General features: G+C 39.4%; 1 long non-coding RNA gene across 1 annotated transcript; it reads left to right on the plus strand.

Annotated features, from left to right (window-relative positions):
• Positions 1-2,857: 2,857 nt before the first annotated feature.
• Positions 2,858-20,942, plus strand: LOC140694226 (uncharacterized). The gene is made up of 3 exons (XR_012069976.1): positions 2,858-3,132; positions 10,264-10,348; positions 20,634-20,942. It is a non-coding gene; the product is annotated as an uncharacterized lncRNA (long non-coding RNA).
• Positions 20,943-26,174: the final 5,232 nt, after the last annotated feature.

The following is a 26,174-nucleotide window of genomic DNA, read 5'->3' on the forward strand; positions in this document are numbered from 1 at the left end:
AATATCCTTTGAGTTAAAAAATTTATTTTGAGATATTACTGCCTTACATTATATTACTTTCAAGTGTATAACATAGTGATCCAAAATTTTTATAGATTATATTCCATTTATAGTTATAAAATGTTGGCTATATTCCCTGTGCTGTACAATATATCCTTACAGTTTACTTATTTTACACATAGCAGTTTATACTTCTTAACCCCCTATGCCTATCTTGCCCCTCCCCAATCCCCTCTACCCACTGGTAACCACTTGTTCATTCTCTATATCTGTCTGTTTCTTTTCTGTTATATTCACTAGTTTGTTTTACTTTTTAGATTCCACATGCAACTGATAATATAGAGGATTTATCTTTCTCTGACTTACTTCACTAAGTATAATACCTTCCAGGTCCATCCATGTTGTTGCCAATGGTAAAATTTCATTCTTTTTTATGGCCATGTAATATTCCAGTGTGTATTTTATATATATATATATAATACACACACATCTATACATATACACTATCTTGGCTATTGTAAATAATGTCACTATGAATATGGGGTGCATCTTTTCAAACTAGTATTTTTGTTTTATTCAGATATATACCCTGAAGTGAAATTGCTGGATCATACAGTAGTTCTATCTTTAGTCTGAGGAAAGTCCATACTATTTTCCACAGTAGCTGCACCAGTTTACATTCCTACCAACAGTGTACAAGGGTTTCCTTTTCTCCCCATCTTGACCAACATTTGTCATTTATGGTCTTTTTGATGGTAGCCTTTCTGACAAGTGGGAGGTGATATTTCATTGTGGTTTTGATTTGCATCTCTCTGATGATTAGTGATGTTGAGCATCCTTTCATGTGCCTATTAGCCATATGTAAGTCTTCCCAAAAAATGCCTATTCAGGTATTCTGCACATTTTTAAATTGTTTTTTTTTTTTTGATACTGAATTGTATGAGTTGTTTATATATTTTGGGTATTAACCCCTTATTGATCATATCATTTGCAAATATTTTCTCTCATTCAGTGTGTTGTCTTTTCATTTTGGCAATGGTTTCCTTGACTGCAAAAACTTTTAAGTTTAATTAGGTCCCATTTGTTTATTTTTGCTATTATTTCCTCTTGATTAAATTCAGGTTTTATATTTTATATTTTTGGCAAGAAATGATCAGTGTACTGGACCAGGAAGCACATGGTGTTCATTTGTCCCGTTACTGATTCGTAGGGATCCAGGGTTTGCATAACCACCTCAGGAACTCCTGGTATTTCCCAGGAGACCTTTTATATATGGCTTCCTGAAACTCCCCAAGGAAATGGATCTTCAGGTATGACCTCAGACAGGAACAGTAGTGACAGCTGGCACATTGATTCACATGTGCTTGGCTGCCATGTGATTTTATCTGTGGCTGTACTGGACAATTTTGTGCAGGCTTCCACTAATTTTAAGGTGACGCTGTCTCCGTTTAAGTGCTTCACCTAATTCCCTAGGGTTTCCTTTAATGTTACACATGCTGTAAGGAATTTTCTAGGCCATGGCATATGCCCAGCTTGGAAGCACAGGGGAGGCTGAAACCTCTGGGAGCAATCCTTGATAGTGGGAGAAAGGCCTCATTATAAAGGGTTTTGAATGGTAGGCTTAGGATTTTATTCTAAATGTCCTAAACAAAGGCAGACGTGTTTAAAGGGAAGAGTGATAGCAAGGAGAGTTTTAATTAGGATCCTAGAAACTTTGGTGGTAACATGGAGATTAGATTGGCATGGGAAATAAATGGGGGCAGAGACCCATATCAGGAGTCAATTATAGTTGTCCTGATTAGAAGTAAACCGGGCATAAATTAGGCAGCAAACTGCTGTAGACATTTAAAGTTGGAGACTTGATAGTAATACCCCAACGATACCAGCAAGTTTTCCTTACTGAATTGGTACGTTACATAATGAAATGAGCTCTGGGTCCCTGTCTCAGTTATCTCTTGCTGTGAAACAAACCTTCTTCAAATTTAGTGACTTAAATCAATTAACTTATTTGTTCAAAAAGCTGGGCTGGGCTCAGCTAGGCAGTTCTTTAGCTGCTCTCACCTGGGATATGTTCAAGAAGCTGTCCTCTTTTGGGGGCTTGTACAGGTTAGTACAGTTGACCATTGAACAACATGGATTTGAACTGCACCGGCCCACCGCACGGATTTTTTTCAGCAGTGAATACTACAGTACTACATGATCTGAGGCTGGTTAAATCCAGGACGTGGAGAACTGCGGCTGCAGAGGAGCGGTGGCACCAAGCATGTGGAGCGTGGGCTCCCCTAACCCTGGCATCGTTCAAGGGTCAGTTGTATATTAATTAGGATTCTCCAGAGAAACAGAAGCAATAGGATATGCATGAACATATTAGAGGATATTTAATACGGGAATTGGCTTACACGGTTGTGGAGGCGAAGTCCCACAGTCCGCCATCTGCAGGCTGGAGAACCAGGCACTTCAGTCTGAGTCTGAAGGCTGAGAACCTGGAGCTCTGATGTCCGAGGGCATGAGAAGATGACTGTCCCGGTTCAAAAAGAGAGAATTCGCCCTTCCTTTGCCTTTTTGTTCACACGGATTGTGTATTAACTATTGTTACCGAACTGCCTTCGTTTTGCCAGATGCGGTTCGCAGCAAAGAATGGGTTTATTCGCGAGGCAGCTTTGTGAGATGGAAGAACAAATCTCAAGTATACCTCCCTGAAGGGAAAGGGGTCTGGGTATTTACAGGAGAAAGAAGCAGTGCGGTGTGGGGAGTGGGCGTATTCGAAAAAGGCGCGCTAATCCACGTTCTGCGCAGCCGTAAATCAGCTACCCGCCTGTGCACTTCCTGAAGCGCGGCACGCAGAGCTCTGCGCATGCTCAGTCGGAGGGTCAGCGGTCCTGTCCAGTTGTAACTAGCTCAGGCTGGAACTGGACACAGCTAACTCCGAGTTTCTAGAAAATAAGGGGGACAGACTTCTTATTGTTTATGCACAGTGCTGCTTGGAGGACACGCAAGTCTTAAAATGACTTTGATTCGTGAAGGCAGGCGACATGGATTTGACTCAGCACCCGCGGTTTCCACAGTTGAAGTCAGGGGCTTCAGCCAAGGCTGCGGCTTGTGTTTGCTCCACACGACGTCCTCCTCCAGCAGGTTAGCAGACGCTTTCTTCCGTGGAGGCGGCGGGTCCAAGAAGGCGAGAGCGAAGTTTGCAAGGCCTCTTGCAGCCTGAGCTCGGAGTCACACAGAGTCACCTCTGCCTTCTTCGGTTGGTCAAAGCAGTCACAAGCTGACGCAATCTCCTGTTCTGAGGAAATAGACTCCATTTCTTGACGGAATGAGCTAAAATAATTTATGACCACTTTTAATTTACTTTAGTATATTTTAGTAGCCAAAATGAACTTTGGGTGTCCTCTTATACCTGGATTTGGTTTTAAAACTAGAATTCATATGTCATGTGCTGACAAATCACCCCTACTCTCTTTTACTAATACCCTGGTTAATATTCCAACACATCTATTTTTGTTCCTGATAAATTTTAAGCCAAGACCCTTGAACTGTATGAAGGTTTAGTTAACCTTGTTAGAGGTTAAGTAAGTAGAAGGATATAGGATAAAGCTTAGATTCGCAGAATATTTTCCAGATTCACTGGAATCAATTAATATCTTTTAAATACTATAGCAGATATACTCCAATTGAGTTGTTTTTTGACCTAGGGGAAGGTTTTTGTGTGTGTGTATGTGTGTTAATTGGGGGCTTTTTTAAAGGGAGAAGAAAAGGATATTTTTATTTTCAGAATATGACATCAATATGGGAGCATTTTGATAATTGCTCTAATAAACATCTTTGTAACAGAATACAGATATGTTTTAAATGCAGGTAGTTTTAAGAAGCACTAGTAAAAGCTTCAGTGTCTTAAATATCAGAATAGCTGATAACAATAGTTCAGTTACTTGTAAGCTTTCGTAACATGATAGTTCACTGTAATGGAAATATCAGAGAGAGCTTTTGATAACCTGTGTTTAAAAGAGACAGAAACAGAATGCAAATGCCTTTTTATGCAGGGAATTGTTTGGTCAAATATACAGTGTGGGAAAATGTGTGGCAAAATCTGATCCCCAACAGAGGTGCTGCCTTCACAACAGTTGGACTCTGAAGGCAGAACTCTATAGGCAGAAAAAAAAAAGATTTTGCCAAAAAGATGAGGCAGAGGCATCCTAAATCAAAACCTTTTCAGAAGGCCAAATTTTATGTTCATTTGAACCAGAATCCCTGCCTCGGTTCTGGATGTTTCCTTCCAGGCCACCTCTTCTGGCTTATTTCAGAGTGCCTTTTTCTATTCCACTTCTGTTCTCAGACAGCTGTTCCTTAGCTATTGACTTCAGGCTGTTGCAAAAGGTCATCTCAGTCATGTTTCCTCTCTTGACTAAAGCTTTTATATTCTGACACTGGGATCCATGTGTTTTCCTCAGAACACTTGTTTGTTTAGATGCTCCTGAAACAATAATCAAAAAGGAGAATTCTATGTAGCAGTGACATTGATCAACCCGTTGTCACAAGCGAAAACAAAGACCAATCTCACCAATATCATTTGGAGCGAAAGAAACCAGACATAAAAGAGTACCCACTGTTTGAGTCTCTTTATGTAAAATTTGAAAACAGGCAAAGCTCACCTGGTTAGTTTGACCAGAATAGCGGTTACATAGTGGGGCTTTTGGGGTCCTGCTTATGATCTGGGTTCTGGTTACATTGGTGGGCTTGCTTTGTGAAAATTTATTGAGCCATGCACTAATGATTTTTGCACTTTGCTATTTCTTTGTTACAGTTCTTTAAAAAGTAGGATAATAAAGGAAAAAGGGTTCTCATTGCCTCCTAAGGGAAATCTGAGATTGGGGATCTCTAGTGGTTTGTCAAGAGAATTGTTAAATTGGCAACATTTATTTTTTCAGACCTGCTTTATTGCAGTGTTGCATTTGATTTTTACTGGGTTTTGGTCTCCATATAAACCACACTTAGGAGGTCAAACATCCAATAAATCAGTGGCAACAGAAAGAATGAAAACAATACAAGGCAAAACAAAATACATGATTAGTATTGCAGTGCTGTAGGACTGTATTTTATTGAAAAAAGACTCTCCATGCTCCACTAAGCCCAGAAATCCTGGGAGGAAACTGAAAACTAAACATTGATGTCACTGAAGCCAATGTTATCTAGACAATGTCTCCTTTTTTTTCCCCTCCTGAAAACAACGTCTAAAACTATGCCATTTGATATTTTTTTGGTTGACTCTGTTCAGCAGAAAGTTAAGTATTTTTTCTTGAAACAGGAGGGAAAAAGGAAGTCATAGAGGCTGGTAAAGCTAATGAAATATTTCACTTTTGCCAAAATGTATATTTAACTGTTATTTATATGTTGTGGTCAGACTTCTATTATTTTCTAGAATAGTACTGACAGCTCCCATAGTTGGTGCTTCTTCTAGGAGGTTTGTAGATTGTAATAGAATATTGGATATAATGCCTAATTATTTTTCCTTCCTACCATTGGGAAGAGTTGAAATAGTATCACAGACACTATCCTTAAAACTCTACCCCTGTGTATCTAGGGTATTTAAGTTGGAAATTAGAGGATGAAGAATAGATGAGCAGTTTCAATTGTTGCTGTTGTATCAGGGGTACAGCTATGCTGAGTGGAAATACAGTTCATCCTTGGGATCCAGAATTTCAGCCAAACTGAATGCTTTATCTCATCTTGTTGTAAGCCTGATCCACAGGTTGAGGGACTGAATTTATCTCAACAAACTTTTATTCAGTGGCACTTACTGTATGAAACATTAAAGATAAAGCCAGAATTGTGGGAGAGATAAACATGTACATAAAAAAGTTATAACACATTATAAGTGCCATTGTATAGAAATTTAGAAATGGCTTCATCCACACAGAAAATAAGCAATGAGCTCTCATGGAGGCATGGAAGACTGTGGAGGGAGGATCTTAAGAGGAGTGGGAATTTACCAGGTAGACAAGGTGGGGAAGGACATTATAGGTAGTAGGGAAAGCGCAGAGGCTTGAATTTCCATAGGGTGAGCAGGAAATTGTGAGAAGTCTGTTATGTTAGGGGCTGGGGGAAATGGGGGTTTGGGAATGGAGCAGGAAACCAAGTAGAGCCAGGTTTTGGGAGAGTCTTGGATGCCCTGGGAAGGAGTTTGACTTTTACTCAAAGAGCAGTAGGACTGTGGAAAGGGGAGTAGCATGATCCTCCTTTTGTTTTACGAAGGTAAGGTCAGCAATGGCATGGATAGATAGTGGGGTGGGTTCCAGAGGGGAAATCAGAGGAGGAAGCCAGTTAGAAACTGTTGGAATAATCAACACTCTGAGCTGGACTAAAGAAGCAACCTCTCAGAAGGCAGAATTTATCCTTGATTTTTACAGTTATTGCACACAGATGATGGAATATTATAAAAGCATGAAAAAACAATGTTGATCTATCTTATTTATTTATTTAGGGAGTAATTGGGTTTATTTATTTTAATGGAGGTACCAGGGTATGATCTATCTTAATAATATAGAAAGATGTCCAAAAGATATTGTTAAATAAAAAAGTTTACAAAATTATGAGCAATAAGATTCTGAACTTCTTTATCTGTCTATCCATCCCTCTACATAAAAATGACTGAGAGAATGTATAGTAGTATACTAAAATGTTAACAATACTGTTTACTTGCTAGGAGTCTTTCAGGTAATTTGGGAAAAGCCAATTCAGATGCCCCGTTAAGTATATAGTATGTAGAAGCTTAGAAAAATGTTCTTTTTTTATTGAAGCTTAGGGAATGGTCTGGCATTTCAAGATGAGAGGGGGATATGCAGAGCCAAGAGGAGTATAAAGAAGGGGGAAAAGATAACAAACAGAAATAGAAAATAAAAATATGAGAACAGAGTGTAGAAATGGGGACTGAGAAGAGAGAAGGCAAGGGAACAATTTTTTTAAAGCCTGTGTTAAAGTTTATCTCTGAATGTGTTTCAAGTTATTTCTTATTGTCAAGAGTCCAGGATGTGGCTCTATGAAGATATGATGGTGGTTTGAATGGTCTCTTACGGACCCTTCCAGCTGTAGGGTTCCTTGTATCATCTGATTCCAGTGTACCAAAGTATGAAGGGAGCTAACAGCCTTTTATTATTTCTTATATTATTTTAAGTATTCTTCCCTACATTTTTCACCAAACGAAACTGGCCACAGATGCAAGACTGAATTGATGCTTTTGGATAATATAATTTACACACAATTGTGTGGGATCAAATCAGTTTTAGGAATTTAGGATAAAACCTCATAAAAGAGTTGGGATTTGAAGAGATAGCCAAGGAAAATAGGAAGAGTTTAAAACTGAAAGAGGAGAAAAGGGAAAGAATCATTCAGGTTAATTTGCAGGAAGATAAGTGCATTTATGACGAAAGAGGTCAATAGTCATGGCGCCATTTGTTATTTCACTGTTACAAGAAAATGAGTTTCAAAGGAAGAGGGACCAATATTAAGCCAATCAGCAAAGTCCGTTTTGGGTTTGTGGTATGCTCTTAAGAGGAATCACCTTTAGAAAGTACTCATCCTCCTGGGTTTTAGGACAATCCAAGTTTACCTCGTTTTCTTCTTTAGACTCCAGGCATTGGTTGCTCTCTTTACATGTTGATTTCCACCACTCATTCTTTTACCAGTGCTTCTCTCTGGTTATTTAACTTCTCTTTGCTTCTGTTCCTTCATTTTTAAGCAGGAATACAGTTAGCCTAGATTGTTAATTTAAAAAAAAATCATGGACCCCTTTAAGCAGATAAACTTAGGGTGTCTCTGGTTGAAGTTGGGGTGGAAAGGCAGCATTCTCTCTGGCTCCTCTTACTCCCCCAGTGCTCCCTACAGGGGCTCATGGAGCCAGGACTGACAACCACTGGACCTAAATCTGTGCTTCCCAGAGTCAGGAGAGATTTCAATGGCCTGGAGATTCTTAAGGACAATGAAGACCCCAATAAGATGATATTTTGCTTCTCACATAACATTTTCAATTCTTTAGAGAAGAATTTATATTACCGTGGTCATCTAATGATTGGGCCCTCAGGATCAGTTCTTGTATTAGAGAAAATGAGATGTAGCTATCAGAATCAGGACAAGTGTTTCCTTTTCGGTCACTGTCTTGCTGAATGGCCTTTTGAAAATTGCTCCAGATCGCCATACTTCATTCCCCCCTCCCTTTTCCATAAAGGTGGGGTGAAGACCTCTGACTGGGATGTGCACCACTTTGAGGTTGGGAGAAAAGAAGGAACTGGTATCTGTCTTTCAAAGCAGTGTCTTTCTACCTGATTGAGTGGAGGAGATTTGAACTCTTCTGGACCTTGATGTCTCTGAGTATCTCTTTTCTGGTAGAAAACTCTTAGCCACTTTTCTGAGGGCTTGAGTAAAGAGAGTTGTTATTACATCTTTTGTGGAAAGCTTTTGGTCTTCCTCTCTGAACGTAATGAATGAAAGGAGTGTAGAAGTATCCTCCTCTAAGGGAAGAAAAATCATCTCATTGTTCTGTTGCTGTGTCAGAGATGCAAGTCATTTCCAATGGATGGCCCTTCCTTGACCCTCCAAGGCTGCTGGATAGCACAGACTGCAGAGAGCGTGGAGGAACACTTTAACGGATTGATTCAAGGCAGCAGAAACCTCTTAAGTCTACAACCTAAGTGACCTTTCTTGGGGTTCACTCAAAAGCTGTATCTGGGACTTCTACTTTATGGCTTCTGAAGTAATATATCTTCATTGGGGCTTAGAAGTAAATATATATTTTTTTAAGTTCTAAGAAGGAAGCAATTTGTCTTGAACACAGTGGATTTGATCTTTAGAGAGAGGTGAACAGCTAACTTTTTTTCAGCAAAAGCTAAGGATGATGAATGAAATGCCTGGCGATAAGAAGCCCTCTTCATAGCAGAGAAGGTTATCTTTGGAAGGATTTTAAATCAACACACACATAGTTACCAGGCTAAGAAGGCTTTGTGTGGCTCTGATCAGTGACTTTTTCATAGGAGGTTTCAGAAGACAAAAACCCTAACATTGTATCCTGCAGACCTGAAAGAGTCAGTATCCAGATTATTAAAGGAATAGATCTTGCAAATTATAATTCCTTAGGGTCTTTGTCAAAAGGGTAAGTCCTCCTCATCATTTTACACTCCATATAAAATACACATTGATTGCTCTCTGGAGGTGTGCTAAGTAAGGGCATGGACAATAATTGACTTTTCCTTTATAGGGGTCTTTTTATATTTAGACACTCCTGGTGTATAATGGCATTGCCATCTAATGAGAGTGGGAGTTGGGGGCAAGATTTCTTAAGGTAAAGTTTTACTTACCTGCAGAAATAGAAGTTTGGTTGGTGTACTAATATGGAATTCGAGTGATATTACTATTTTGATTAATTACAAAGGTTTATGTTTTTGTAATTAATTTTTGTTTCTGTACAGTTCTACTGATGTAGCTATTAGTCATTTGGTGCCAGTCTTTGTACAAACACAGTCCTCTATGGACCCCCAAATGCAAGAAAACTATACAGGTGTGTAGCACTTCTGTAGAGTAGTGTGAGAAAACATGGTTCACTTTAGCATGGTCTGATTTATAACCTGATTTCACAGAAATGTTAAAAATGGCCTATATTTGTGCCACACACTTTTCCATGTGTTTGCTACACATTATGTCATTTAAGCCCTTAAACAACTCTCTGTGACAGGTACTATTAGTCCCTCATTCTCCAGAAGAGAAAACTAAGGCAGGGAGAGCGCAAGTGATTTGCTCAAGATTGCCCTGCTAGTAAGAGGCAGCGCTGGTGCTCAAATCCAGCCCTTGTGATTCACAGCCCACACTCTGGATGGTACACTCTGCTCCTGCCATTGTCACCAGGGAAACACAGGATGGCCTGCGTTTATTAAACACCTACTGCAGTGTAGATTGACAGGAGAACACAGACACAAAAATGTCCTATAAAGATCAGTGTTGACCTTGGAATAATATATCCATTTGGGAAGGTGGTGTGCGTACCAGTATGTCTTAAAGCCAGATAAGTACATGCTAAGCCTAAGTTAATTATACTCCAGTATATGTAATTTAGAATCATTAAAATGTAAAAAAATTGGAAGATTAAGAGAGTTGAATAAAGATGAGCTATAACTAGCTTTTTGGTAGAAAGAGACCTAGGAAAAATACTTGGGTAAGAAAATGGTAGATACTAGTTGTAGAATCTATAGAATGATTTTTTTTTTTTTTTACATCTAGGGGAGAGATTCTCTCACTCATCAAATTCATCAGACTTGGATAGACCACTTGAAGTTTGTTTTGAGAAAACAACCATTGGCATGAGGTTGGTGAACTTCTGCAAACTTTGTCTCACTTTGTTAGGTTCTCCAGGGGGTGTGGATCCTCTCAGCCCTTGAGGCAGTTGGGTGCAGCCTGGGGAATACCTTCAAGGATGATGACACAAGAACCATGGAGCACACCTCTCAGGATCTTGGCTTTTTGTAAATGCCCCAAAACTTAGACTGAACCAATGAAAAGGAAGGAGTTCCAAATTAATGAAAATTAATTATTTTTTTTTACCAGCTTAGCAAAATGGGAGCTCAAAATATAAGTCAAATTACTATAGCCTTAACATTGACACTGAGTTTTTGGTCCCACCTAATGTCACAAGGGATAATCTTTAAGCATACACATGAGAAATTCTTGATTTAAAAAAACATTACAGTTCGACTGCACATACATTGATTTATTATTATTATTATTATGTTTTTAAAAAGAATGTCATTGATGGGTTTGTGCATTGTCTCTGCAGAGATCCATGCTTTGGAGATGAAATCTTAGAGCATTTTAGCTCAGGGTGAAAAGGCAGACAAGCCTAGAAACATGGATTATAGGAGAAAAATCAATTGAGGCCCACAAATCTAAGCGACCTATTCTGAGATTTTAATATGTCTCTGAGTTAAAAGTGCTCAGAATTAAAAGGAACAGATTCAAATGTTCTTACGTGACTCAAAGCCCCCTTTTAAAAAGCACTCTTGACAGAAAAGCTGGAGTCTGCTATTAATCTTCTTTAACCGGAAAAGGGCTGAGTTTTCTCCTCCACACGTGACAGTTCTCTCTGGACTAGGGCAAGGATGTGCTTGCCAAAATCAAAATTTTCTTTGCCCCAGGCTGAGACTTTGGAAGCCACTTTTTATAAAGCTCTAGAAACTCAGATTTATTTCCTTATCAGCTTTACATAGAGAGTTTACGTATCAAGACCCACTTCAGTAGGAGAAAATGAGGGGTAGGGTGAGTGTCCATAACACCTCACCTGTTTACCTGTAGCATCTCTGGTCCCTGGCATGCTGTGGCTCATGGAATTTCTCCTCCTGGGGTGGGCCTCTGCCTTGAAGCCTGGCCATGCTGGGATAGGTGTTGCCTTGGTTTTAATCTCCTTGTTGATGCTCATGCTTGACAGGTGCCTCCCTCTCTTGCTTTTCCAAATTTCCCGTCTCTTTTGGTCACTGACCTTAATGAGCAAGGATCCTCAGACTGAACTTACATTTAGAACGTGCTTATTAACTTTTCTTTATTATACAAACAATGTGTATTTATTGTAGAAAAATGCGGGTGAGAAAAAAATAAGAAACAAAGGAAAAAGGGACAAAATATAAAACCAACCATAATTCTATACTCTGGAGGCACAGCTATTAGCCATTTTGTGTGTATCATTCCAGGATATGTTATCAAAATTGAATCATACAGCATAGACTCTTTTTAGGTATGTATGCATGTATGTATTTATTTATTTATTGAAGTACAGTTGATTTCAGCATAGACTATTTTAGAATCTACTTTTCCTATTTAATATATCGAACACATTTAAATAGTATCCTTAATCTTTATCAAACCAATACCTAAGGTGAAATATTATTTTGTGTAATGGATGTACCTTGGTTGGTTTAACATTTTCTACAGACTAAGACAGTTTATGTCTAATGACCACCCTGTTGGCTACATCACCTGCAGATTCATAGTAATTTCCTTAGGATACATTCCTAGAAGTAAGATTGCCATTTCTAAAAGTAATTCTGCAGGCATGTGCAGAATTTGAAGTTTCTTAGTAGATTGCCAAACAGCCCTGTGGAATGTGTGGCCCCGTTTATTTACCCTCCAACAACACCCAAGAGCTTGGCACTCTGCCTTGACTTCTAACTTGCTTTCCTGAATGTGATTTTCTGCTGTAGCTCTTAGATACATGACAGCCCCCCCACAGGCCTTGTGTGGAAAAAACAGAACAATGCAAAATAAAATGCCAAGCAAACAACAAACAAACCTGCTAGGAAGTGTGTATTTAGGTTAAAGAGAGACTACTATCAGTCTGTGTTCTTGCATTGTCCTGTGTGCACAACACAACTCTCACTGGCCACAGAGGTCCAAAGTACCAAAAGTTCTTCACACCAAGGCCAATGGTGTGTCCTTGATCCCCTAGTCCTCTCAAAATATGTGCTCTGTGCTTTAGGGCTCATCAGCTTTTTTTGGTACGTGTGTTGATAGAGTCTTTGTAACTTCCTTCAGGTTTTCTAAGGGTCTTTAAGACTGGCAGTTATCCCTAAGGAACTGAATGATTTAATATATTAACTACTTGTCTCATGAAATGAAAAGTGAATAAATGAAGAAAAGAAAGAGATGTATATATATTTCTTTACAATTAAAATATTGATAATTTGTATCAGCACTGAGAGTTGACTTTCTTATTTTTGAACTCATAATTGCTGGAATCAGGGATATAAATGGCTATTCTAAAATTGCCAGGAATTTGCTTCTATGCCTCCTCTGAGAATGAAGATGATGGGGGAGGGTATAGTTCAGTGGTAGAACACTTGCTTAGCATGCACGAGGTCCTGGATTCAATCTTCAGTACCTCTATTAAAAGAAAAAAAGAAGAATGGAGGTGCAGGAGACCCCTCCATTTTGAGAGGGGTCACTTTGGCAGTGAGCCCTCAGGGTCAAACAGCCCAAGTCAACACCTACTTCTGGCCTTGGTCCTGGCTTCAGCCAGTTGTAATTGTGTAAGGGGAGGGCCAGGAAGCATAAAATATATTTTATTGTGATAAATTACTTATTTTGTTTGAATTGCAAGGAGAAGGCAATTTCTTGTGGCAGAATGCAAAGTTGAGAATGAGTGGATGAAAAAGGGAGGGGATGGGAGAAGACTGATTCTCAGTTGGCTGGGGAGAGTTACAGTTGAGATCTGAATTTAGGTTTTGTTTCCAGAGTGCATGGGACTGTAATTCCTGGATTTTAAAAGAGATTCTTTGCTTTGTATCTTGGCAGTCTCCTGAGCTACTGTGCAGTACTTCTGGGGATTTCAGAACATGAATGTTAACTATCCAGGATTTCTCTTCCAAAATGCAACATTCATCACTCCCAGGAGCTTGTAACACAAATAGATTAATAATAAGCAAGGACATTTCTTTGAAAAAATCTGTTTAAAGAATTGTTACGCAATTTTATACCATTTAACTCCAAAGGTATTGGTAACTGAACATTCCAAAAATGTAAGGCTTCTTTCAATGGCTTGAATGACTAAGCCACAATAGCAATAAATTTAAAATAATAATAGTAATTGATTAAAATAAATTCTAAGGGGGGAGGGTATAGCTCAGTGGTAGAATGCCTGCTTAGCATGTATGGGGTTCTGGGTTCAATCCCCAGTACTGCCCCTCAAAAAAGTAAATAAATAAACCTAGTTACCCACCCCTAAAAATAAATTCTAAAGAAATTTATGAGCTAAGACATCAAAAAGGCATGTAGATTGATTTGAATGTACCAAGACAATCTTTATATGCACCTCAATTTCAAGATCTGATCATCTTTAATGATATAATGCTGCCACCTGGTGTTTATGCTCTTTTACTGCAGTAAGATTTGTGGCATTGAGAAGTAAGTACTGCTTCAGTGCAAGGTTAAATTTTCTATATAGTAATTACTTGCAATTTTATCTGAGGATGAGTTCAATGTATTTCACATAAAACACAAATCTCAATGATTGACGAATCCTTGAATTCCCTTCATGGCATCACAATTGATGAGTGAGAGATGGGGTACCTGCCAGTTATCACTGGCACAAGGTAATACCTTTTCCCTCTATCCTGGTCATTAGAAACCAAGCCACTTCACCATCAGAACAGTGTCATGGCTTGATCCAGCGATCGGTATTTCAATGTAAACCATGTTTGGGATCCAGAGGGGGAGCTTGGAAATATACATTTAAACTGAGAATTATATGGGAGTGTGGAGAAGGTCAGAAAATTCTGAATTTAGGGTGGGGTGTTCACTTGTGGGGATGGGGTTTGAGTGCTCCAGGTTTTTAGCTATAATCTATCTGAAATCTCTACGTCATACCCTGCCCATGGTTGAGATTTGTTTGGAAAATCACAGAGATTTTCTTAAAAATTGCTTTTGACACCAAAAAAAAAATAGGATTTTATTTATTTAGTTAGTTGATTAATTTAATTGATAAATCTAATTTATTTATTTATAACAATAAAAAAATAAAAAAGGCTTTCTGAGGTCTTTTTGGAAATTAGAATCTCCAGATGATGGGCTGACATTCCCGGTTGTACGACTAGCTGGGCCATGTGTCAGTTGAGTTGCTCCTGGTCTCAGCAGGCAAGTTTTACTCACTGACCAGCCTGGACCCTGTAACTATTTGTATTTGTGATCCCTGTCCTACAGCTTCTCAGTGTTTGTTAGTGGGAGAAAAATAGAGATTAAGTCTTTAGTATTGGAAAAGGGACCTGAAAACATCTAGTCTAGCCCCTTTCTTTCCAAGAAATGAAAGAAGCTGGCTTGCCCAAGGTCACATGTCTATGGAGGGCCAGAGCGAGAGCTCAGGACTTCTGCAGCTTTGTGTATTTACCTGGGGATGGTTTTGATTTTGGGTGACCCGCTACAAGTCATTTAGCTGCAAGGTGCCTTACTTGCCGTATTTACACAGTGGGTTCAGAGCTGCTTTTAATTTTCATAGAGAAATATTTAATTTAGCTTTTAACATCCTGCATTCCTAGCACACATGAGTGCGACAGGACATAACAGCCACATAGGTTCCAAATAAAAGAACAAGGAATTTCCTAGAGATTGTGTATCTGTTCCCTACTGTGTAATATGGTAGCTACTACCGACATTTGCTTACTTAGATTTATATTTAAATTAATTCAATTAAATACAGTTCAGTTTCTTAGTCTCACTAGTCACAAGTGAAGTGGTCAATAGCCACATGCGGTCAGTGGCTACCGTATTGGACAGCCCAGATATAGAATATTTTTTTATCATTGTAGAAAGTTCTATCAGGCAGCATTGATGGGGTTGACAATGCCCCCCCCCCAAATCTTTTTTTGAGACCTTTCCTGTAGCCTTATCTTGCTTTTTCCTCATGATAAACAGAAATAATCAGAATCAAGTGATGGGCAAGAGTGGAGAATTAAAGCCAGGGAATGTTCAGTGTGAAAGTTAGATACTGGAGCGAGAAATTTCCATTTTAAAGGAAGGAATAAAATGCAGGTGTTGGAGCAGAGTGTGTTTTGCCATAAAATGAAGAGCAGTTGGATGGACTTGCGCTTCTAAGAGCTGAGCCTGATGTGTCGTTGCTCTGAGCTTCATGCGTTGCTGTGTGCACAAGTGTGTCCATGTACAAGTGTGTCTGCATAGAGCTGTGGTGGACAGCCATTGGTAATGCCTGCCCAGCATCCAGTCTACTTTCCTTTGGTACCAACATTGGGAACCTTCCCTTCCCCTACTCCATGAGGTCTCCACGGGAATCACAACCTGAACAGAATGACAAGATGGAAAAGAGTTGGATTTGACTCACCCTTCTGGTAATTCTGAAGAGACTGTCCATTACTTTCCCAGCACTAGCCTGGTTTTCATCTTTCCTGAGATCTGGCTACTCATCTTGCCCTTCCATTTGATGTAACATAACAATGCAAGCCTTCTAGTAGGTTGTACCAAATTTGTGCTTGGTGAGCTGTTGTGAGAGAGAAAAAGGCTTCATCTCAATCCACAATGTTCATATTCTGTCTCAGGAACAGGGAGACAAATGACTGCCCCAAACTTTGTGCTCTGTGGCTGGTTTAGTCTCTCTACCACTAGGACCCGTTTTCTCAATTTTTATGGATCTCACTTTAGTTGGGGACCTTAACCCTTCATAGAGGGGTCCTGTGATGATCTGATGGCCTCCACTTCAGTCTGACCCTTCTGTAAGTCTACTTGCACACACCTCCAGCCTATCTGTCTCCCAGCACATGCTCATGATTTTACGCAGTGTCCTACTCTGGGAAGCTCAGTGTTTATAAGATATTTTGGAGCATTGAGTGAACCAGATAGCAGAAAAGTAAATTACTACCTTTAGGGTTGAGGCAGTTAGATGAAAAGGGTGGCGTCTGGGCCCACAGAGATAGGAAATGGGAAGTTCTTCATGAAGATTCTAGATCTACTAATGGCCAGCCCCACTACTTGGGTGAGAGGGTTTTATTTATCCTCCTGAAGGCCTTTGCTGTCTTTTTCTGATGCCTTAAGCTCTCCAAGTTTTACTGTACTTCTGTTGACTGCCGGCATATTTTCTAATGAGGGCAGAGGGGGTCTTCAGCAGCCTTGGCTGTACATTTCTAATAAGCAGTTAGTGGCTGTAGCAGATGTTTCTGCACTTAAAGCGAGTGCAATAGAGTTTCCTATTAGGAGCACCCAGAGAGGGGAAACCTTCAAATTCATAGCACCCTAGGGCCAGAGAAGGACATTTATAACGTTTATTTGAAATGCTGTGCAATCAAACTGCAGTGAGTTTTAAGGGGCACTGACAAGTATGAATGCATTCATAGGAATTTTTGTAGGTTAGAAGTGTTGGGTTGGGCACAAGAATCTGATGTTTAATGGCTCTCCAATTTTATAATTGGTAGCATTTTCCCCCTATCATGACTCCCATCAATTACTACCCCCCCCAAACAAATTGGAACAACACAAACCAAACAAAAATCCTGTAGATAAAAAAAGAACCTCAACAATTTGAACATTTCGTTTTTTAAGCCAGAGTCATTTTGTTATGCTTTCGTTGTTGTATTCCTACCAAATTGTTACTCTATTTTGCTTTGGTAATTTTGAGGACTAAACCAGTCAAGAGTGTTTTAACTTATGCTTTGTGAATTAACCGCCAAACTCAAATCAGGGTCATGAACATCAGTAACTATTTAAATCAATACAAATGGGAGGATTATTTCTGCAGGATCACTGGATGATGATGAGGAGTTTTTCATTATTATCTGAGATTTCCAAAATGAAAGAGTGCCCCCCAATCATCTACATGGTGATATATTCTTTTGAAAGCTCGGTATCAATATGTGTGATTCAGCTCTCATCACCACTTGAATAAAAGAGGAAATAAAATTGATAAACCCAGTGTAGGGCAGAAGCCCTGATTCCATGATAGAGACCCACCCCTTAGGACAGTGGTGTTCATGTCATCTGATGAAGGCTGTCGGCTTCCAAGGCCCAAGTCTGCACTTCTAGAGGCTGTATTTCTTTGATGTCAAATCTGTGACTAAGAGACAGCTGATCATAGACTGCAGTTATATTAATTCTTGGTGCTGAAACCATCTAATGGCATTGGACAAGGACAGCTGCAATATAATGTAATGTTCCTGTCCTCTATTTCATGCTCTACCTGACTTTTTTTTCTCTCCCTGTAACATTGATTGATTCGGTAACGTAGAATGTTTGCTTTCCAGCTGGCAGATCTAATTGTAAATAAACAGCTGCTAGCTGCATTTAGACAGTGGATGATGTTGGCAGGTACAAGAGCAGGGTGTGCAGGATGATTTAAGGCCTGTGCAGTGGAGTGTGCGGGAGGTTGGGGAACGAGATGCAGGCAGGAGCCTTCAGGTACAAAGTCCTCTGTGCCTCCGTATAATCTCAAGGCTGTATTTTAAAGTTTTAATGTAGCATAAGGGCTGATACAGGGTTTGTGAGGGCCTGTGATGGCCAAGGTTATGGACTAAATATGAGAAAAATACAGGCCCTCTTTTATCCAGGAGTCTTTTTTTGCTTTTGGAGAATGAAATTAGGTATTAGACTAATTACTGAAGATTGTTTCCCTGAACAAGGTAGATTTAAAAATTCTGAATGAAGACAGCAAGAAGGTAAGTGGAGGAGAATTCTTCCTGGCCTGGGAGATGACATGAGAACAGCAACAACAGCAGTAACAGAAATGCCAGGACCTCAGTATGTGCCATTGCCCTGGTTACCGCCGTGTCTGCCTCGTTTGCCCCAACATCCTCAGATATGGGACACTTAGCACAAGGAAGCAGGATGTTTCCCAAAACACTTAGTGTTTTAGAATCTGAACAACCCTTATAAGTGTAGGGCCGAACATTGCAAGTATCAGCCACTGGCATTGGTGCCAGCCAAAGTTGAGGCATTGCAGGTCACCAAAGATCCACAGTGACTGCCCTTTTCTCTTGTCTAACATGGGCATCTCATGTGGCCAGTGCCTGCCCATCACTACGGCCATCAATCTGGGTCCCTTCCTCTTTGAGCAGCGATGCCTCTTTCCTTGGCTCAGAACAATCTTAAGCATGCCTTGTTTTACCTCCCCTTATACCTGGAGGGGGAGTAGGGTATTGGACAGTTAGAAGATGGACTTTGGCCAATGAGGGACCAAGGAATGACTGAATGGAGCCAGGCCAAGGTGTCCCTCTGACTCAGGACAGTGGTGGGACACTTTTGTGCACTACAGAACTGAGGATGTAAAATGTGCTTAAAGCAAGGGAAATCTCAGCTATGTGACTGGACCAGCAGCAGGTGTGAGTGACTGAGTGGAGAGGTGGGTAGGGACACAAAATACCTGGTGGCATCAAAAAGTTACAGCATCTCCCTGGACTGACCTTTCATGGCTGCCTAGCCCTGTGAGGTAAAGACAGGCTCTGAGCAGAGCAGCACCAAATCAAGGCTAAACATGGAAGTGTGACCTGGAGCCTAGAAGGTGACCTAGGGGCGATCCTGGTTTCTCCTTGGTTTTTGTCATAGACCCTCCCTCTTTTTTGCATCTTACATCAGAATCTTCTGGATGTTTTATGTTCTCTTTACTCTTCCTTCCTGCCTCTATCACCTTTTCTTTTTATTGGTTTATTTCTGGCTACAAACGATGTTTAGTTCTTTACAACCTCTCCTCTAGTCTTTTCGTTCTTACGTGTCCTATCCTCCTTTGGGGCCAAGTTCCTGTTCATATCTGCTCTTAGCTATTCGCAAAAGTATTGGCATGAAAAAAGTCAGCTGACAGCTCTCGCTGGAGTTGGAGGGAAGCTGCTTTCTTCCCTAAAACGATTTGTGTCGGGGAAGCGGAAGGGGAAGTTGAGGTAGTTCATTGATTATCTCATTTTATCATCAAATCCCTCAATGAGGCGTTTACCTTTACCTGCATTTAACAGCAGAACAATCTAGGCTGGAAGGGACTTAGCAACTCGTCAGCGGTTACAGAGCTAATAATGGAGCAGCCTGGATGGATTTTGGTCTGCTGGGCTCTGAAGGCCACATTCACTCCGACACTCATGGGGAACGGTTCAGACGCTTTCCAGAGGCAGAATGTCTTGCCCCATCCACTCCTTGCAGGGTCCAGAGAGGCAGGGTACGTAAGCGTGGAGAAGGAGGACTCCTTAGACTATAAACCACATGTAACGTTCTAGTTTATAAAAGGCTGTTGGCCTGGCCTCAATTTATTCTCTTTCTGAAACAGCTTGATGATCTGTAATGACGAGGATTTGAATCCATAATCTGAATTTACTTAACAAGATAATTAAATATTTAAAGTCAGTTCATTTAGAGGCTAGAAGGGATTATAGAGAGCACACTCATAGATTTCCTTCCCTATATTAGTATGCATGGCAGTACATTCTTAATTTTGCTTAGAGCTGTTTTGCAGTTCTCGTATCTCTGCATTTGCCACGGCAATTAGGACTGGAGGGAGCTTGTGGTGTCCTTGGAACTGAGAGAGAAGGGAAATTATGACACTAAATAATACAAAATGGGCTTAGTCCTCATTGCAGTAGAAACCACTCAGAAAAGTTAATTAAACTCAGGAAATAGGCTGCAAGATAATTAAGTTTTGGCCTAATTTTACACTGCAGGCGTTCTACATTGTTTTTGCAAGGGTCCAAAGGAACATGAGATAGAAAATCTCCAGGTTGTGGGCTTGATTCATAAAGGATCATTATCTGTAGTTAAATGGCCAGATAAAATGGTTATGTGTGGGCAGCAAATTGTGTTTTGTAAGGTAAAAGTGATAATTGTGCTACACATATAAGATATTTATAATTTATTTTAATTTTCAGTAGAAGTGAGAGTTGTCAATATATCTGGTGTAGGAGATGATAAATGTATAAACCCCAAATCTAAGACACATGACGTGGTATTTTCTAGAATAATGGTAGGTAGTCAACTCCTTATCGTATTAAGTGAGCTTGGGTGTGTTTTAAACCCCGAAGGCTGCAGACAGCCTTGATGGCTACCTTAATACCTTGTGTATAACAGAATTTAAAAAAACCTGTCGCAAGGTAAGAGCCAATTCATCATCTCTCCTTGGTCTGTCCCTGTTATAGGAGGAGATGCTTGCATTCTGACTGGACTTCCGTTTCACAAAGTTCTGCTGGCAGTAACTCAGTACCTGTGGCCTTCAGGGGCATTGCTGATTGATTGAATTTTAAATTGTCTGTTATTTATCCTAGTTTTCTTATGTCTGTTGTGAACTTGGCTCTCCTTTTGGACAAAGCAGAGAACTTATTTAAAAACTGACCTGGGATTTACCTTGTTCCTTTCATCTATTTTTAACCTTTGCCTTAAAAAAAATTATCCTGTAAGACAATAAACAAAAAATTATCCTGTAAGACAATAAATCTATCTGTTGGCTGCCAAAATGAATGAAGTCAATTTTATTTCTTATTTCCTCTTTCTGGGAAGTTCTGAGTCATAACAACTTGCCTTTGGTTAAACTTGATACATGGCCACTCTTAACGCTCAGTACTTTGCTATTTTCCCTGCTGGCTGACCCCAGAAGGGACTTTCGAGGGTTCTTCTTTCATTGTGTTTAGTTTTACTGACATTGTACGGGTGACCTGGGCTTTCCTAATGTGTTGGAAGGTAAAGAAGTCAGCAGGACTAGACATATCATTGTGTAACGTATAGAAATATCAAATCACTATGTCGTGTACCAGGAACCAACAGTGTTGGAGGTCAATTATATTTCAATAAAAATTTACGTAGACATTGGGAGGAAATGCATCAAAATGCTAATGATGATTATCCCTAGGAGGGTAGGGATTATGGATGATTGTTATTTTTTCCTTTATGCTTTTATTATGTATTTCTAGTTGTCTGCATTGCTTGTAAAATTAGAAAGAAAACAATTAATGTCATTAAATATGGAAAAAAGTCACCAGGGCAAAACAGGTATAAATATAATAGGATGTCAAATGAGATTTTTCCTATTATCTCCTAATTTTGGTCTAAAAGCCCACAGCTGAGGGCATTTGGCACTGTGGTGGTCCCAAGTTCCCCAGAGAGTGACAGGGAACGGCCAGACCTCCACCTCTTTCAATATTTATTAAGAAAGGGCTTTGACTTCGCTGCCCAGCCAGGCTCTGGCAGTGAAGATCAGAGTTCATTGAAGGAGAGCATCGTTTACATCATGAACTCATCTATCCAAACTGACGATCTGGATGGGAGCAAGGAGGGAGTTACAGGAATGGTCAAATTTCCTCATTCTTAGAAAATCATCTCAGATGGAATTAGAAAAGTTACTAAGGAGGAGATCCATGGCTGTTGTAGCAACCTGGTTTATTGCGGCAGGTAATCACACTCCCTAAACGCCATACCTACTGCCTGTTTAAATGAGGTCCACAAGATGGGGGTCATACCATCTAACCCAAGAGACTTCATGGCATGGGTCCTTTAGAATGTCAGTCTAAGTTGGAAAGCTTGTCCTATAGATTAGTTGCTGGACTTTTTTTCCCCCAATCCTTCCTTTCTTTCTTTTTAATATTTTATTTATTTGTTGCTGTATTATTTAATTATTTTATTTTGGTGGGAGTGGGAGGAGGTAATTAGATTTATTTATTCTTAGAGGAGGTACTGGGGATTGAACCCAGGACCTGGGGCATGCTAAGCATGTGCTCTACCACTTGAGCTATCCCCTCTCCCTAGTTGCTGGACTTTTAAGAACCAAAAGTATTATGATAACTCTTTGTACTTAATGGATTTAGTGAGTAGTTACTTTGTGCCAGGCACTGTTTCAAGGAATATATATGTACAAACTTATTTAGTGCCCCCAAAGAATTCATGATTTAAGTATTACCCCCACTTTAATTGAGAAAATGGTGACACCATCAAGAGTATACAGCTGGCTGGCAGCTGATCTCCTAACCTGAACACCAGTCTACCTCTTGTTGTGCTAAAAGCCTTCTGATGGCCTCAGCTGTACCGCCTGCACCAGAGAGGTGTCTGCCACTGTGTCCTGGACCCAAGCTGACAAAAGGCCTATTGCCTTCTATTGGTGAGGAAGTGGTGTCTTCAGGGTGACAACTATCTTGCCAAGGCCCTGAGGTCTGTATGTACAAAAATCATCAGTAGCAATTTGCATCTACCTGCACAGGACGGTAATATATTTTCACTGTTTGGCCCCAAGGATGTGTAAATTTTCTTGCTCTCTGTCACACTGCTGATAGAAAGGATTTTAAATCACATGGAAACCTGAAAGCTTTGCTTTCACCTATTACAGAGATGATATTTTAATTAGGGGAAACAGGGGAGCTGTTTTCTGTGTTTTCTCTTTCTTTACTGGGTTTATGACCTTCGAGGGATGGGTGAGTAAATACAAGAAAGCTCATTAACCCCTGCAGGTAGTCACCTCCTTGGGCATTCCACTATTTGTAGCCTAGAGAGAAACAACCATTCAGACTAAAACCAAACTTCTCTGGCTTAAACCTCCCTCTTATAACTACAAATTACTGTACCTTTTATAATGGGACTTTTATTGTTAGAAGTAGGCTTGAAAAGGGGGAAACCAATACAATTTCTCTTGTTTCCTTATTAAAAAGAGGCATTGCCCCCAGCCCCTCATGTAACAAAGTGATCTGAACACTGTGTAGCAATAGGGCATTCCCTCTTTATTGATTTGTGGGTGTTTCTGCTTATTTTATATTCTTTCAGTAATGCCTGAAGGTGTTTGTCATTGTGTTAGCGATGCCGTGGTGGGATAAAGGGAGAGGGGTCAGTTCCCAAGCTCTCGGCAGTGAGAATCTGTAAGGGCTGGAAGCTGACTGCGGTGTGTTAGGTGTTTGGCAACGGTATCAGCAGAGAAGCAGGCTTCTGTGTGGCCTGACTTAGGGGTGGCACGAAATGAATCTTGTTGGTCTTAAACACATCAGAAATACAACCTTTGGAAAGGGAGGAGTTGAGGAGGCTAGATTATGTTATGACTTGGGGTAGGCAAATGAACCATCTGACCTGGTTTTACAGAAAAGGGTGACCCCCAAATGCTGGAGGACTTGTGATCATCCACTTGACCTGGGGCACGTAATGGGTTTGGATTTTGAAAGGAAACCTAGATATTTCCTTGACCATCTTCTCTATGTAGAAATGAAGGCCAAGAGAATTTGAAGTGATGGCTGAGTTGGGCTAGAATTGACCTTTCCTGGTCTAATGCATTTCTGGTGACTCTGTGTGAATATCATCTGTGAAGTCCCTTAAGATAATACCACTGAAAAAAATCACTTATGTGTGCTAATTATTGACTGTTGTGAAGAGTGAATAATCAAAACGGTGTCTTCTCACACCAGTGTTGCTCTAATCACCCTTTGTGGTGAGAGGCAGCACAGCATCTGGCCCAGACCTGGGATAATGTCCCAGCCCCACCCCTGACTACCGGGAGGTCTTTGGCTCCTGCTTAGCCTTCCTGGACCTCAGTGTCCTCCTCTGAAAGTGGCATTGCCCCCTGCCAGGACAGTGTGCTATCAAACTCTACGGTGTTTGCCAGTTGGGTAAGTGAAAAGTACCACCTCTATGTAATTTAGATTTACATTTCTTTTATCATGAGTGAGATTGAACATTTTAAAAAATGTGTGAGTTAAATAAAATAATATGTAAAATGGTAGCGTGTCTAGCACAAGGAAGTGACTATTAAGTGTTAGCCAATATCATTCTCTACCATCTTATTTTATCTTAATGAATAATACATTAATATGGATCAAAGATCCAAAGGTGTAAAAGTGCAGAGAGTGAAAAAGTGGCCTCCTCATTCTACCCACCAGCCAACCAGTTTTGCTCCCCACTGGCAGTGATTTTCTTTTAGGTCCTTTCAGTGACTTTATGTATGCATGAGCAAATGTGAATATATATTCTCCCTCTTTCTTTATCCAAATGGTAGCATGCTATACCCAATGATCTGCCCTTGCCTTTTTTTTTTCACTTAATATGTCTTTGAGCTTATATATATATGTGTAAAAGGTTCTTATTTACCTCAATAGCTATATCATACTACATAGAATGGATTTACCATAATTTATTTTACTTGACACCTGTTAACTCACATTTAGGTTAATACCACTCTTTTGCTACTATTAATTATACTGCAACAAATAACCTTGGTCGTATGTTCTAAGCATGTATCTGTAAGATAAATTTCTATAAGTGGACTTACTGAGTTAAAGGGTATGTACATTTTAAATTTTGGTAGATACTGCCAAATGGCCCTCCACAAGTGTTATATCTATTTGCAGTCTTAATAGTGATGGATGGAAGTGACTTTTTGTCCTTCCAAGATAGTGTGTTATCAAACTTTAGGGTATTTGCCAATCTGATGAGGGAAAAATGATTTATCTATGTAGTTTTGGTTTATATTTAATTTATCATAAATGAAATTAAACACTTAAAAAATGTTTAAGAAGCACTTTTCCTCATCTTTTCTCAGAATGATTTTTTTCATGGCTTTTGCTTATTTTTTATTGAGTTGTCTGGATTTTTATAGTAATTGGCATGTATTTTCTTTAAACTTTTAAAATAAGTAATTATAAAAATGAAAACATGCTCATTGAAATTCAAAAGTTATAGAAGGGAATAAAAAGATAAATAAAACTTTTTTTCCCCTTATCTTCAGTCTGATTAACTGTCCTTTCCAGAAATAACTATTCTTAAGAGTTTCTTTTATATATAGTCTTAGATAAATTTTATATGTGTGTGTAAGCGCATATGCGTGTGTTCTTTACAAAGATGGGATCAACTTATACATAATGTATGGTATTTTACTTTTCTTATTTGGATATCTTTTCTTGTTTTTATTCATAAAATCACTTCATTTTTAAATTACTGTATGTATTTCAGTAGTCTCTTAAACACATATGTGCACCCTAAGGAGTCTCAAGATGATAGGAATGTGGGAAGAAAATAAAAATCTTCCCCAAAATGTTTGTTTTTATCTCCTTTAAAAGCACTTTTTTTTTTTTTTGGCTTTTATTTCCTTTACTTTAGGAGACAGTTCCAAAAAAAATATTGCTGCAATTTATGTCAAAAAGTGTTCTGCCTTTGTTTTCCTCTTGGAGTTTTATAGTATCTAGTCTTACATTTAGGTCTTTAATCTATTTTGAGTTTATTTTTGTATATGGTGTTAGAGAATGTTGTAATTTCGTTTTTTTACATGTAACTGTTTATTTTTTCCAGCATCACTTATTGAAAAGACTGTACATTTTCCCCTCCTTTGTCATAGATTAATTGACCTTAAGTACATGGGTTTATTTTGGACTCTCTATTCTGTTCCATTGATCTGTGTGTCTGTTTTTGTGCAAGTACTATACTATTTTATTTACTGTAGCTTTGTACTATAGCCTGAAGTTAGAAAGCGTGATTCCTCTAGCTCTGTTCTTCTTTCTCATAATTGTTTTGGCTATTTGGGGTCTTATGTGTTTCCATATAAATTTTAAAATTATTTGTTCTAGCTCTGTGAAAAATGTCATTGGTATTTTGATAGAGATTGCATTGAATCTGTGGATTGCCTTGGGTAGTATGGTCATTTTAACAATATTGATTCATCTTACCCAAGAACACAGTATATCTTTCCATCTGTTTGTGTCATCTTCGATCTCTTTTATCAG

Source organism: Vicugna pacos, chromosome 3, assembly GCF_048564905.1.
Source record: "Vicugna pacos chromosome 3, VicPac4, whole genome shotgun sequence".
Classification (NCBI taxonomy): Eukaryota; Metazoa; Chordata; class Mammalia; order Artiodactyla; family Camelidae; genus Vicugna; species Vicugna pacos.